The 12,325-nt window shown below is 42.6% G+C and overlaps 1 pseudogene; it reads left to right on the top strand.

The window, feature by feature from the left end:
• Positions 1–1,019: 1,019 nt before the first annotated feature.
• Positions 1,020–7,353, top strand: LOC139183187 (ubiquitin-conjugating enzyme E2 variant 1 pseudogene; annotated as a pseudogene).
• Positions 7,354–12,325: the final 4,972 nt, after the last annotated feature.

Raw genomic sequence — 12,325 nt, 5'->3', positions numbered from 1 at the left:
GTATATACAGTTTGTTTTTTACTTAGAACATTTTAATTCATTAAATAAATTCTGTATTTAGTTCTTATGGTAGTGATCTTCATAACCCAAAATAGTATGTTAAGGTCACTGCAGCCCAGCTTTATAGCTGAGAAAATAAGTAGTCATGTAGTTAGTATGTAGCCAGAGTACATTGTTCAGACTTGACCCACATCTCTGTCACTCAAGCATCCTGGGGTTGTTGCAGGCTCTTCCTCTAGCTCCCTACCATCGCTTCCAGATGGCAGAGCCAGATATCCGGATCTAGGAGAGCCTCTTGGGGGCAGAAGCCTCATGGCCATCAGTAGTGCAGGTATCTTTGGAAATTTAAGTACAGCATGGGGAAGTTGTCCTGAACTGGGAAGTACTAATGCGGACTCCAAAACTTCCTGATGTGCTCAGACAGTGAAGAATCTGCCTGCAGTGTGGGAGAACTGGGTTTGATTCCTGGGTTGGGAAGATCCCCTGGAGAAGGGCATGGCAACCCACTCCAGTATTCTTCCTGGGAAATCCCATGGACAGAGGAGCCTGGCAGGCTACACTCCATGGAGTCACAAAGAGTCAGACATGGCTGGGAAACATATACACAAAGGGCACTCCGCCAATCAAACTGATTAAACCCCTGTGCTGATAAGCCTGATGGGGCTGACCTTCCACTCTCAGAGGGGACTTGCTGATCCTGGCTGCCCTCATAAGCTGTGCTGTCCCTCAAGTGGGTAATGATGGGATACCCCATGGAGTGATGCTAGCAAGGGGGTGAAGAGGAGGAGGACGTGGTGACAGTCTTATACACACAAATAATTGCTTGTTGATCTATATGAGGAAAAGTAGACAGTGCCTCAACGAGTTACCCCAAAGTGGTGACCACAATTCAGATCACAAAATAGAACATTATCTGTAACGCAGGAGACTTCCCAGAGGTCCCTGCAGTCACTACCCCCTTTTCTTCCAAAGATAAACACCATCCTAATTTACAACACTGTAGTTGTTTGTTTTTTTTTTAACTTTTTATTTGATATTGGAGTATAGCTGATTAGCAATATTGTGATAGTTTCAGGAGAACTTGAAAGGACTCAGCTGAATATACAAATATAGCCATTCTCCTGATGTTCAAGCTGGTTTTAGAAAAGGCAGAGGAACCAGAGATCAAATTGCCAACATCCGCTGGATCATCGAAAAAGCAAGAGAGTTCCAGAAAAACATCTATTTCTGCTTTAGTGACTATGCCAAAGCCTTTGACTGTGTGGATCACAATAAACTGTGGAAAATTCTGAAAGAGATGGGAATACCAGACCACCTGATCTGCCTCTTGAGAAATTTGTATGCAGGTCAGGAAGCAACAGTTAGAACTGAACATGGAACAACAGACTGGTTCCAAATAGGAAAAGGGGTTCATCAAGGCTGTATATTGTCACCCTGTTTATTTAACTTATATGCAGAGTACATCATGAGAAACGCTGGGCTGGAAGAAACGCAAGCTCGAATCAAGATTGCTGGGAGAAATATCAATAACCTCAGATATGCAGATGACACCACCCTAATGGCAGAAAGTGAAGAGGCACTCAAAAGCCTCTTGATGAAAGTGAAAGTGGAGAGTGAAAAAGTTGGCTTAAAGCTCAACATTCAGAAAACTAAGATCATGAAATCCGGTCCCATCACTTCATGGGAAATGGATGGGGAAACAGTGTCAGACTTTATTTTTCTGGGCTCCAAAATCACTGCAGATGGTGACTGCAGCCATGAAATTAAAAGACGCTTACTCCTTGGAAGGAAAGTTATGACCAACCTAGATAGCATATTCAAAAGCAGAGGCATTCCTTTGCCAACAAAGGTTCGTCTAGTCAAGGCTATGGTTTTTCCTGTGGTCATGTATGGATGTGAGAGTTGGACTGTGAAGAAGGCTGAGCGCCAAAGAATTGATGCTTTTGAACTGTGGTGTTGGAGAAGACTCTTGAGAGTCCCTTGGAGTGCAAGGAGATCCAACCAGTCCATTCTGAAGGAGATCAGCCCTGGGATTTCTGTGGAACGAATGATGCTAAAGCTGGAACTCCAGTACTTTGGCCACCTCATGCGAAGAGTTGACTCATTGGAAAAGACTCTGATGCTGTGAGGGATTGGGGGCAAGAGGAGAAGGGGACGACAGAGGATGAGATGGCTGGATGGCATCACTGAGTCGATGGACGTGAGTCTGAGTGAACTCCGGGAGTTGGTGATGGACAGGGAGGTCTGGCATGCTGCGATTCATGGGGTCACAAAGAGTCGGACACGACTGAGCAACTGATCTGAGCCATTCTCCCCTGAACTCCTTTCCCCTTCATGCTGCCACATAACATTGAGCAGATTTGCATGTGCTATACGGTAGGTCCTTGTTGTCTAACACCATAGTTTATTCAGTTTTATAGCCTTTTGGAAACTCCTACATGAGAAAACATAAATGTTTATTCTAGTATCATTTGTTTTTGTTCATTCACTAAGTCGAGTCCAACTCTTTTGAACCCCATGGACTGCTGCACGCCAGGCTTCCCTGTCCTTCACTGTCTCCCAGAGTTTGCTCAAATTCATGTCCATTGTGTCAGTGATGCCATCCAATATCTCATCCTCTGTCACCCTCTTCTCCTCTTGCCCTCTATCTTTCCCAGCATCAGTGTCTTTTCCAATGAATAGGCTCTTGGCATCAGGTGGCCAAAGTATTGGAGCTTCAGCATCAGTCCTTCCAATGAATATTCAGGGTTGATTTCCTTTAGGATTGACTGGTTTAATCTCCTTGATGTCCAAGGGACTCTCAAGAGTCTTCTTCAGCACTGTTGTTCAAAAGCATCATTTCTTCCTATCATTAGATTTGCCTGTTTTTTGAACTTTATGTAAATGCAATTGTACAGTATGTATGTGAGATTCATCCATGTTGAGTCATATAGTTGTAATTGACTCATTTTTTTTTACCCCTGCATACAGATGCATGCATGTGTCATGATACATACAAGTAACTTTCCTACTCATGAGATACATACAAGTAGCTTTCCTACTGATGGAAAAATTTGCAGTTGTTTGTAGTTTTTGGCTATTAGAAATAGTGCAGCAATGAGCATTCGCTGGTATATAATTTTGGTACATATGTACACAGTTCTGTTGGGTATGTAGTGAATTACTAGGTCCTATAGTATATGCAAAATTTTCATTTCTCCCCCAGATTTGAGATATGATTAACATGTAACATTGTATAAGTTTAAGCTGTATAATGTGATGATTTGATACCTGTGAGTATTGCAAAATGGTGACCATAATTGTGTTCGTGAACATCTCCGTCACTTCACATAATTATCCTTTATATTTTGGGGTGAGACATGTAAGACCTACTCTGCTAGCAACTTTCAAGTATATAATACAATACGATTAACTGTAGTCACCATGCTGTACATTATATCCCCAGTATTTATTTATAACTGGAAATTTGCACTCTTGGATATCTCCCCATCTCCCCTATCCCTCAGCTGTTGGCAACTACTATTTACTTTGCTTCTATGAGTTCAGCTTTTTACGATGTCACAGATTAGGGAGAACAGATAGCATTTTGTCTCTCTCTGGCTGACTTGTTTCCTGTAGCATAATGCACTCACGATCCACTCATGTCACAAATAGCAGTATTTCTTTCCCATGTCTGAATAATCTCATTGTATTTTTCACCACAGCTGTGTGTGTGTGTGTGTTAACTTTTTATTTTGTACTGGGATAGCCGATTAACAGTGTTGTGATAGTCTCAGGTAAACAGTGAAGGGACTCAGCCATACATATCCATGAATCCATCACCCCATCTTTTTTTAAATGGTTTTCTAAAGTTATTTTCTGTTGAAGTATAGTTGAATTGCGATGTTGCATTAACTACTGCTGTACAGTGAAGTGACTCAGTTATTTTCTTCCATGTTCTGTTCCATGATGGTTTATACCACATCATTTTTCATCCATTCATCCCTTGATGAACACTTAGGTTGTTTCATATCTTGGCTATTGTGATTAATGGCGCAGTGAACATGGGAGTGCAGATATCCCTTTGAGAACTTGATTTTATTTCCTTTGCTTATAAGTCCCCAGATGGAATTGCTGGATTATATGATAGTTCCATTTGTAATTTTTTTGAGGAACTTTAATAAAAATTCTTGCCATAATGGTTGTAGCAGTTTGCCTTCCCACTAATGGTTCACAAGTGTTCTCTTTTCTCTACATCCTCACCAACACTTATCTCTTGTCCTTTTAATAATAGTCATCCTAACAGTGTGTGGGCTTCCCTGATAACTCAGTTGGTTTAAAAAAAAAAAAAAAAAAAAACCCCACCTGCAATGCAGGAGACCCTAGTTCGATTCCTGGGTCGGAAAGATCTGCTGGAGAAGGGATAGACTACCCACTCCAGTATTCTTGGGCTTCCCTTGTGATTCAGCTGGTAAAGGATCCACCTGCAATGCGGGAGACCTGGGTTCGATCCCTGAGTCGGGAAGATCCCTTGGAGAAGGGAAAGGCTGCCCACTCCAGTATTCTGGCCTGGAGAATTCCATGGACTGTATAATCTATGGGATTGCAAAGAGTTGGACACAACTGAGCGACTTTCACTTTCATCCTAAGAGTGGGAGGCGATATCTCACTGTGGCTTTGAATTGCATTTCTCTAATTAGTGATGCTATGTGCCTTTTCGTGTACCTACTGGTCATTTGTAGTCGTCTTTGGGGTGGGTTTTTTTGACTGCCTTCATCAATAGACTATTATGGAAGGGATATTATGTGACTTTCAAGGCCAGACCATAAAAATGTCCAGGACTTCTGCCCTGTTCATACGTGATGGAAGGGTATAGGTGCAGAAACAGAAGAGACTGCCCACAGCACTGAAGTTGGAGGAAGGGGCCTGGAGCCAAGGAACTCGAGGAATATAGCTCTGGAAACTAAAAGCGCTGTGAGGAAAGGAATGACAGTGATGCAAAGTGGCAGCCACCACGGGCTCGGGAGTAAAAGTTCCTTGCAATTTCCAACTGTTGGAAGAAGGCCAGAAAGGTGTAGGAGATAGCACAGTTGGCCTAAGTCTAGAAGATGATGAAGACATGGCACTTACAAGATGGGCAGGGATGATTGGGCCTCCAAGAACAATTTATGAAAACTGAATATACTGCCTTAAAATAGAATATGGACCCAAATACCCAGAAGCACCCCCCCGTTGTGAAATTTGTAACAAAAATTCATATGAAAGGAGTTAATAGTTCTAATGGGGTGGTGGAGCCCCATTAGAGCCATATCAATGCTACCAAAATGGCAGAATTAATAATCGCATCAAAGTTGTCCTGCAAGAGCTTCAACACCTAATGATGTCTAAAGAAAATCTGAAACTCCCTCAGCCACCTGAAGGACAGTGTTATAGCAGCTAATGAAAAAGGAGAAACCACAGGCCCTCCCCTACCCGCTGTTCGATTTCAGCAGTCTTCATTTTGTGCGGTAGTAAACTTTCTAGAATAGTAACTTTCTACATCTTGTAGACCTCAATGTACTATAAAGACAACTCTCATTCAAAAACAGTTTATCTTAAGATACTGTAAATGATACTCATTTTTTTCTGTCCAGTTGAGGTATATGAGTTGTGCTATAACGACAACAACAAAAAGGTAAGGAAAGGATTCTCTTGTAGAGACTTCCAAGGAAGCACAGCCATGATGAACCTTAAGTTTATTCCAGTGATACTGATTTTCAGATTTCCTGTCTCTAGAACTCTGAATGGAGAAGGCAATGGCGCCCCACTTCAGTACTCTTGCCTGGAAAATCCCATGGGTGGAGGAGCCTGGTAGGCTGCAGTCCATGGGGTTGCTAGGAGTCGGACACGACTGAGCGACTTCACTTTCATGCATTGGAGAAGGAAATGGCAACCCACTCCAGTGTTCTTGCCTGGAGAATCCCAAGGACAGGGGAGCCTGGTGGGCTGTCGTCTCTGGGGTCGCACAGAGTCGGACACGACTGAAGCGACTTAGCAGCAGCAGCAGCAGAACTCTGAATAAATACAATTCTTATTTTAAGCCACCAAGTTTATGATAATATATTACAGCAGCCATAGGAGCCTGGTACAAATGGCAAAAAAGTACTTGAAAAGATACTCAACACCATTAATCATAAGGGGGGTACAAATGAACACTGCCATGTGATACTACTATATACCTGCCCAAATGGTTAATATTGAAGATGTAATAAACTGATCACTGTGCATGATACCCTAATTTTAGTGAAAATGCGTTATGCAGATTTTCTTATGTTGTCATGAACACTTTAGAAGGATATCCAAAAAACTGGGAGAGTTTACTTTGAATTCAATGAAACAGAAGTCAAGGACTGTTTCCCAGAAGAAACCTAAACTGAAAGAATCATGTTTTGACCAAAACTTGTTGTTCTTCGTATCTCCTGAAAGAAAGCATTGTGCTGCCACCAAAGACCAACTTAGGAGTCTTTCTCTACCACCTGTTCTCCCCCAGACCCTACATCCCAGACACTGAGTCTTGTCAGTTTTATTTCTCAGTGTCCTTTAACTCCGTCTTCTCTCCCAGGCTGCTTCCGTTGCCTCCACAGGGCCTTATGATATTTTCCGTGGACACTGTAATTACCTCCCAATTGATCTTCCAGCTGCCATCTTATCTTTCTCCTTTTACTGATGACTAGGTTGGTTTTTAAAAAATACACAAATCTGGCACTTTGCTGGCAGTCCAGAGATTAAGACCGTATAATTCCAATGCTGGGAGCTCAGGTTTGATCCTTGGTTGGGGAACTAAACTCCCATAGGCTGTGTGGTGCGGCCAAAACAATTTAAATAAATAAATGCAAATAAAAACATGTACAGATCTTACCAGATCAATGTCAAGGTTATATCCTTTAATGGATAAAAAAGTGGTGGTGGTGGGTAATTCTTCGAGACTAGTCTTAACTGTGAAAAGAGTGCATAGTGAGAGTCAGTGACTAACAGAAGGTCCAAGGAAAAGACGACTGAGCATGAATGTGTTTGATTGAATTCCTGTTTTGTGCAAGGGTCAGAGGGTAGAATGGAGCAACAGAGGAAAAGTTTGATCTGGAGGCTCAGAAATGGAAAAGATGAGATAAAAGGAACAGGAGGTAAAGATCAGAAAGAGAAGAGAGAGCATTCAAATTGGAATCATCACTTTTGTTTCTATTGAATAGGGAAGTCACAGAATTTTTGCATTAATGTGCTGGAAATTATTTTATAAATCCCAGAAGCATCTGTAACAATTCCCTAAAAAGATGTAGAAAAAGAGACCTCAATTGATATTGTAAAGGAGAAGGGGAAAAAAATGTAAAACAGGGAATGAAGTTGTGGTTGTCTTTTGAAGTTCAGAAGACCAAAGAAAGTTAAAAAAATTTCTTTCTTTCTTTCTTTCTTTCTTTTTTTTTTTTTTTTGCAGAATTGCTTTGTGTGTGTGTTTGTGGGTTTAATATCAAGAGAGGCTCCACCATTTTCATGGGCCTGGAACGGCAGTTTCTGACATCTGTTAAATAATCCTGAAACATGAACAGTGCAGGCTTGGCTGGTGGCATACAGTGTGCTGTATTGATTAGGCTTGTCTTTCAAATGGTTAAGTCCAGTACATCCATTATTTGAAAATACAAGAATTAAAAACAAAATACAGAAATTTAAGGGAAGCTGATAGCTGATCAAGTACAGTGTGCTTCCATCTCTGTTAGAAGTAGCTATGGCATGACTTATTAAAAAGCAAAACAAAACAACAGAGACAAAGCAGAAATGTACCTTTTCAAACAAGATGGAAGATTTAGGGCAAATAAACTGTGCTAGTCACTCAGTTGTGTCCGACTCTTTGAGACCCCATTGACTGTAGCCCACCAGGCTCTTCTGTCCATGGAATTCTCCAGGCAAGAATACTGGAGTGGGTAGCCATTGCTTTCTCCAGGGGATCTTCCCGACCCAGAGATTGAACCTGGGTCTCCTGTGTCTCCTGCATTGCAGGCAGATCCTTTACTGTCTGAGTCACCAGGGAAGGCTGTAGATCTATTCAAAATTGTGTTGCTAAAACATTTGAAGATGACAGGTAAAGAAATAGCTAATATAAAATAGCTGTTTCATTGTGATATGGATAAAAATAGTGCTGCCCTCGGGCTTTCCTGGTGGCTCAGATGGTAAAAAGTCTGCCTGCAATGCAGAAGACCTGGGTTCGATCCCCTGGGTAGAAAGATCCCCTGGAGGAGGAAACGGTAATCCACTCATAGTGGATTCACCCGTAGTCATAATGCACTGTGATCTAGAACATAAAAATGCTGTGGATTTGTAGATAATTGAGGGACCTCTTAATGTGAGATCCCTGGACTGCGAGAGTTCCTCATCAGAAGTTTACACAATTGAGTAAAAGACATCAGGTCTATAACACTGTGTATATCTGGATAGAAAAATACAAGACACAGGTATTGGGCCACATCTAGGATGAAGTTGTTTAGTTGCCAAGTCATGTCTGACTATCTTGCGATCCCATGGACTGCAGTCTGCTAGGCTCCTCTGTCCATAGGATTTTCCAGGCAAGAATACTGCAGTGGGTTACCATTTCCTTCTCCAGGGGATCTTCCCTCCCCAGGGATCGAATGCATATCTCCTGCATTGACAGATGGATTCTTTACCCACTGTGCCACCAGCGAAGCCCAGGGGTGGGTTTTTGTATTTCTTGCTTTGGAAGATTACAATTAAAAAAAAGAATCAGACCAGGATACAGTGCTTGCACCCATATATGCATGCAATTTAGGGAAAGAGTTTAATTTTGTGAACTTGGCTTACAGAGACAGACTGATATTCTTCTGGGAGGGATGGGAGTGCTTTGCAATTACTGGGGAAGACACTTGGCAGCTTTCCCATGAGAGCTGGAATGGATTTTGTAGGGTTGTTTCAAAGTTCACACTGTGAGTCATTAATGTTGGTCAGGCCAATGATGGAATTGCTGAGAAGTCAGGCAGGAGATGGGGAGCCAAGCCTGATACTGGATGGCAGGAAGCTAGTGTCCCTCCTTGGCAGGAGGGACAGAGGAAGGAGTTGATGCTCCTAGAGCCCAGAGACTAGAGTCTGTCCCCCATGACGAGTGAGGTCACTGTAGCGTGGGTCATATGAGCCACACCCCAGAGGGAACTGAGGAGGAGGAATAGCTTGGGTTCTCCTTTCTTCCATGTATCCAGTCTCCCTCTCCTTTCCCCTCCCTGACTGATTTCAGATCCTCCAAGGACAGAGGTCCCTGGATGTGCAGCGTGCAGGGCCGCCTCCCTGCTGTCCAGAGCAGTCCAGGGGAGGGAGAAGGATTCCACCTGGGTACCTGGCTCAGGCTTGGAACAGTGGGAGAGAAGAAAACTTGAAATACTGCATAACCAAGAGAGCTACAAAGTTCTTTTTATAAAGTTGTTGAGAAAGAAGGCACATAGAGGAAGGAGGGTTTAGCTTGGCAGTTAAAATAGATCAATATACAGTGACTGACAAGTCTACATGTCGAAGTACAGAGAATGAAATTTAAAACTGAAACGTGTTAAGAATTGGTATAGATGATCTAATTTACAAAGCAGAAATAGGGACAGATGTAGAGAACAATCATGTGGATACCAAAGGGAAAAGGAGAGTGGGATGAATTGGGATTGACATATACACACTATTGATACTATAAAATAGGGGCTTCCCAGGTGGCTCAGTGCTAAAGAATCCGCCTGCCAAACAGGAGCCTCCAGTTGGACCCTGGCTCAGAAAGATCCCCTGGAGAAGAAAATGGCAACCCACTCCAATATCCTTGCCTGGAAAATCCCATGGACAGAGGAGCCAGGTGGGCTGCATTTCATAGAGCTGCAGAAGAGTCAGACACAAATTAACGACTCAATAACAGCATGAAATAATTACTAATGAGAACCTACTGTCTACTTAGTGCTCTGTGGTGACCTAAATGAGAAGGAAATCCAAAAAAGATGGAATATATGTATAGATGATTCGCTTTGCTGTACAGTGTAAACTAATACAACATTGTACAGCAACTGCACACCAATAAAATTTAAAAAAACAAACATGCAACTTTTCAATTTATATGAGTGAGACTTGCTGAAATGGGCTGGTGTTATTAAGCAGTGCACTATTTGCAGTGGAGAAATTGCTTTGTCACAGGTACCAGCCATGTGGGGGAGTAGCCATAAGACAGTGTCTTATTCCCCTCTAGCTCAGGTCAGTCTAATGACCTATGATCACAGCCCCTTCCTGCATCCTCTCCCTCTAGCCAAAGGGGGAAGGAGTGATTTTTGAGGTCTTTCAAAAACTGACCATTACCTTTGGTGAGAGCCCATCAGCCATTCTCCAAAATGCTGAGGTGAAACCAGGGTGAATCTGGATACCTGATGCCAAAATCAGTTCTGCTATTAGGGACTCTGATGCTTTTCTTTGGAGTACCCACTTGGCTCTCTCTGCAAGCATCCTCTGAGACAGTGCTGTCCAATAGAATTTTCTGTGGTGAGGGAAAGAACTTTAGAAGTGGATGATGTAGCTGAGGATCTGAATTTTAAGTTCTTTTTAATCTTAATTGTTCACCATTTAAACTTGAATCCCCGTATGTGGCAAGTGGCTGCCATGTTGGAGAGTGTCTTTATGGTACTGAGGCTGAGCCTTCAGATAATCTCACTGGTTTATTCCACAAGAGTCTTTCCTTTGCATTCAAGTCATCCCGGGGACTAGGCTAATTAGCTCAGACCCTCAAGAGGGACTAACATTTGACTGCAGTCTCAGACTTTAGGGCTTCCCTGATAGCTCAGTTGGTAAAGAATCCGCCTGCAATGCAGGAGACCCCAGTTCAATTTCTGGGTCGGGAAGATCTGCTGGAGAAAGGATAGGCTACCCACTCCAGTCTTCTTGGGCTTCCCTTGTGGCTCAGCTGGTAAAGAATCTGCCTCTAATGTGGGAGACCTGGGTTTGATCCTTGGGTTGGAAGATCCCCTGGAAAAGGGAAAGGCTACCCACTCCAGTATTCTGGCCTGGAAAATTCTATGGACTACAGTCCATGGGGTTGCAGAGAGTCGGAGACTGAATGACTTTCACTTTCTTTCGGACTTTAGAGAATTCTCTTGTTCATGTCCCCAAGGCCCCAGGTAGATTCTAAGCCTCTTTTCCTGATAAAGTCAGAGAATACAGACAACCTGTGGAAAAGTTCTTGGCCAGTGTGAGTCTAGGAAGAGAGGTCTCATTGGTGCTCCAGTGGTTTGTCGCCACAGAGTGCTGTGGGAAACCTTATTTTCCTCTTGAGAAAAGTACAGAAAAGCTAAGAGGGAGAATTTGTGACATCTCTAAGCTAGCCACCAGAGAAGGATGAAGACCAAAATCACAAACAAAAGTAACCAGAGTAGGATGAGATAGATCATGGAGGATGTCAGTGGAAGATAGAGTATGCCAATGGACCAGAAGCTTCCTTGCTGTACAAAATTGACTTTCCATAAGGCCCCCTGGACTACCTTTCTGATGAAAGAATCAGGAAAGTCCTGAATTGACTGAGCTTAAATCTAAATTGAGAAAATACAGTAGTGACTAAAGTTACTCCCCACCAAAACCCGAGTTACAGAACAATCGTGGAGTAATGCTTTCATGTGATTGCCATGGGCATGGTCAAGCATATTTATAACCCCCGTCCCAAATGATTAAAACAGCAACACAAACAACAAAATCAAACCTCATCAACAGGAGACTAGGTCAGTACTTTTGTTGTTGTTCAGTCGCCCAGTCGTGTCTAACTCTTTGTGACCCCATGGACTGCAGCATGCCAGGCCTCCTGTCCCTCACAATCTCCTGAAGTTTGCCCAAGTTCATGTCCATTGCATTGGTGATGCCATCCAGCCATCTCATACTCTGATGCCGTCTTCTCCTTCTGCCTTCAATCTTTCCCAGCATCGGCGAAGTATTATGTAGTACTATGCCATGGTGAAAATCAAGGAATCACTGCTATGTGAACTGGCATGGAAGAATTTCCAATGTATTGAGTGGAGAAAGCAAGTCATTAGAAGAATGTAGGCAAACATTATATAAGACGATAAACAGGCAAAACTGAGTAATACTTGCTCTAGGTATACAGACAAAAGTGGTAGCAGCTGTTTAAAAAAAAATTAATGCTAAAGTCAAGGTAATAGTTAACTTCTTGGAGTCAAGGGAGAGGAGAGTGGGATCAAATGGGCTCCTATGGTAATAGTAACATTCATTTTCTTAAGCTGTGGGGTTAAGTTGTTCACTTTAAATATTATGATGATGATTTTTTTTTTCCTGCCAGTTTTTTGGATGT

The sequence above is a fragment of the Bos indicus genome, chromosome 5 (genome assembly GCF_029378745.1).
Source record: "Bos indicus isolate NIAB-ARS_2022 breed Sahiwal x Tharparkar chromosome 5, NIAB-ARS_B.indTharparkar_mat_pri_1.0, whole genome shotgun sequence".
In the NCBI taxonomy this organism is placed as follows: domain Eukaryota; kingdom Metazoa; phylum Chordata; class Mammalia; order Artiodactyla; family Bovidae; genus Bos; species Bos indicus.
This window is presented reverse-complemented; position numbering and strand designations above follow the sequence as displayed.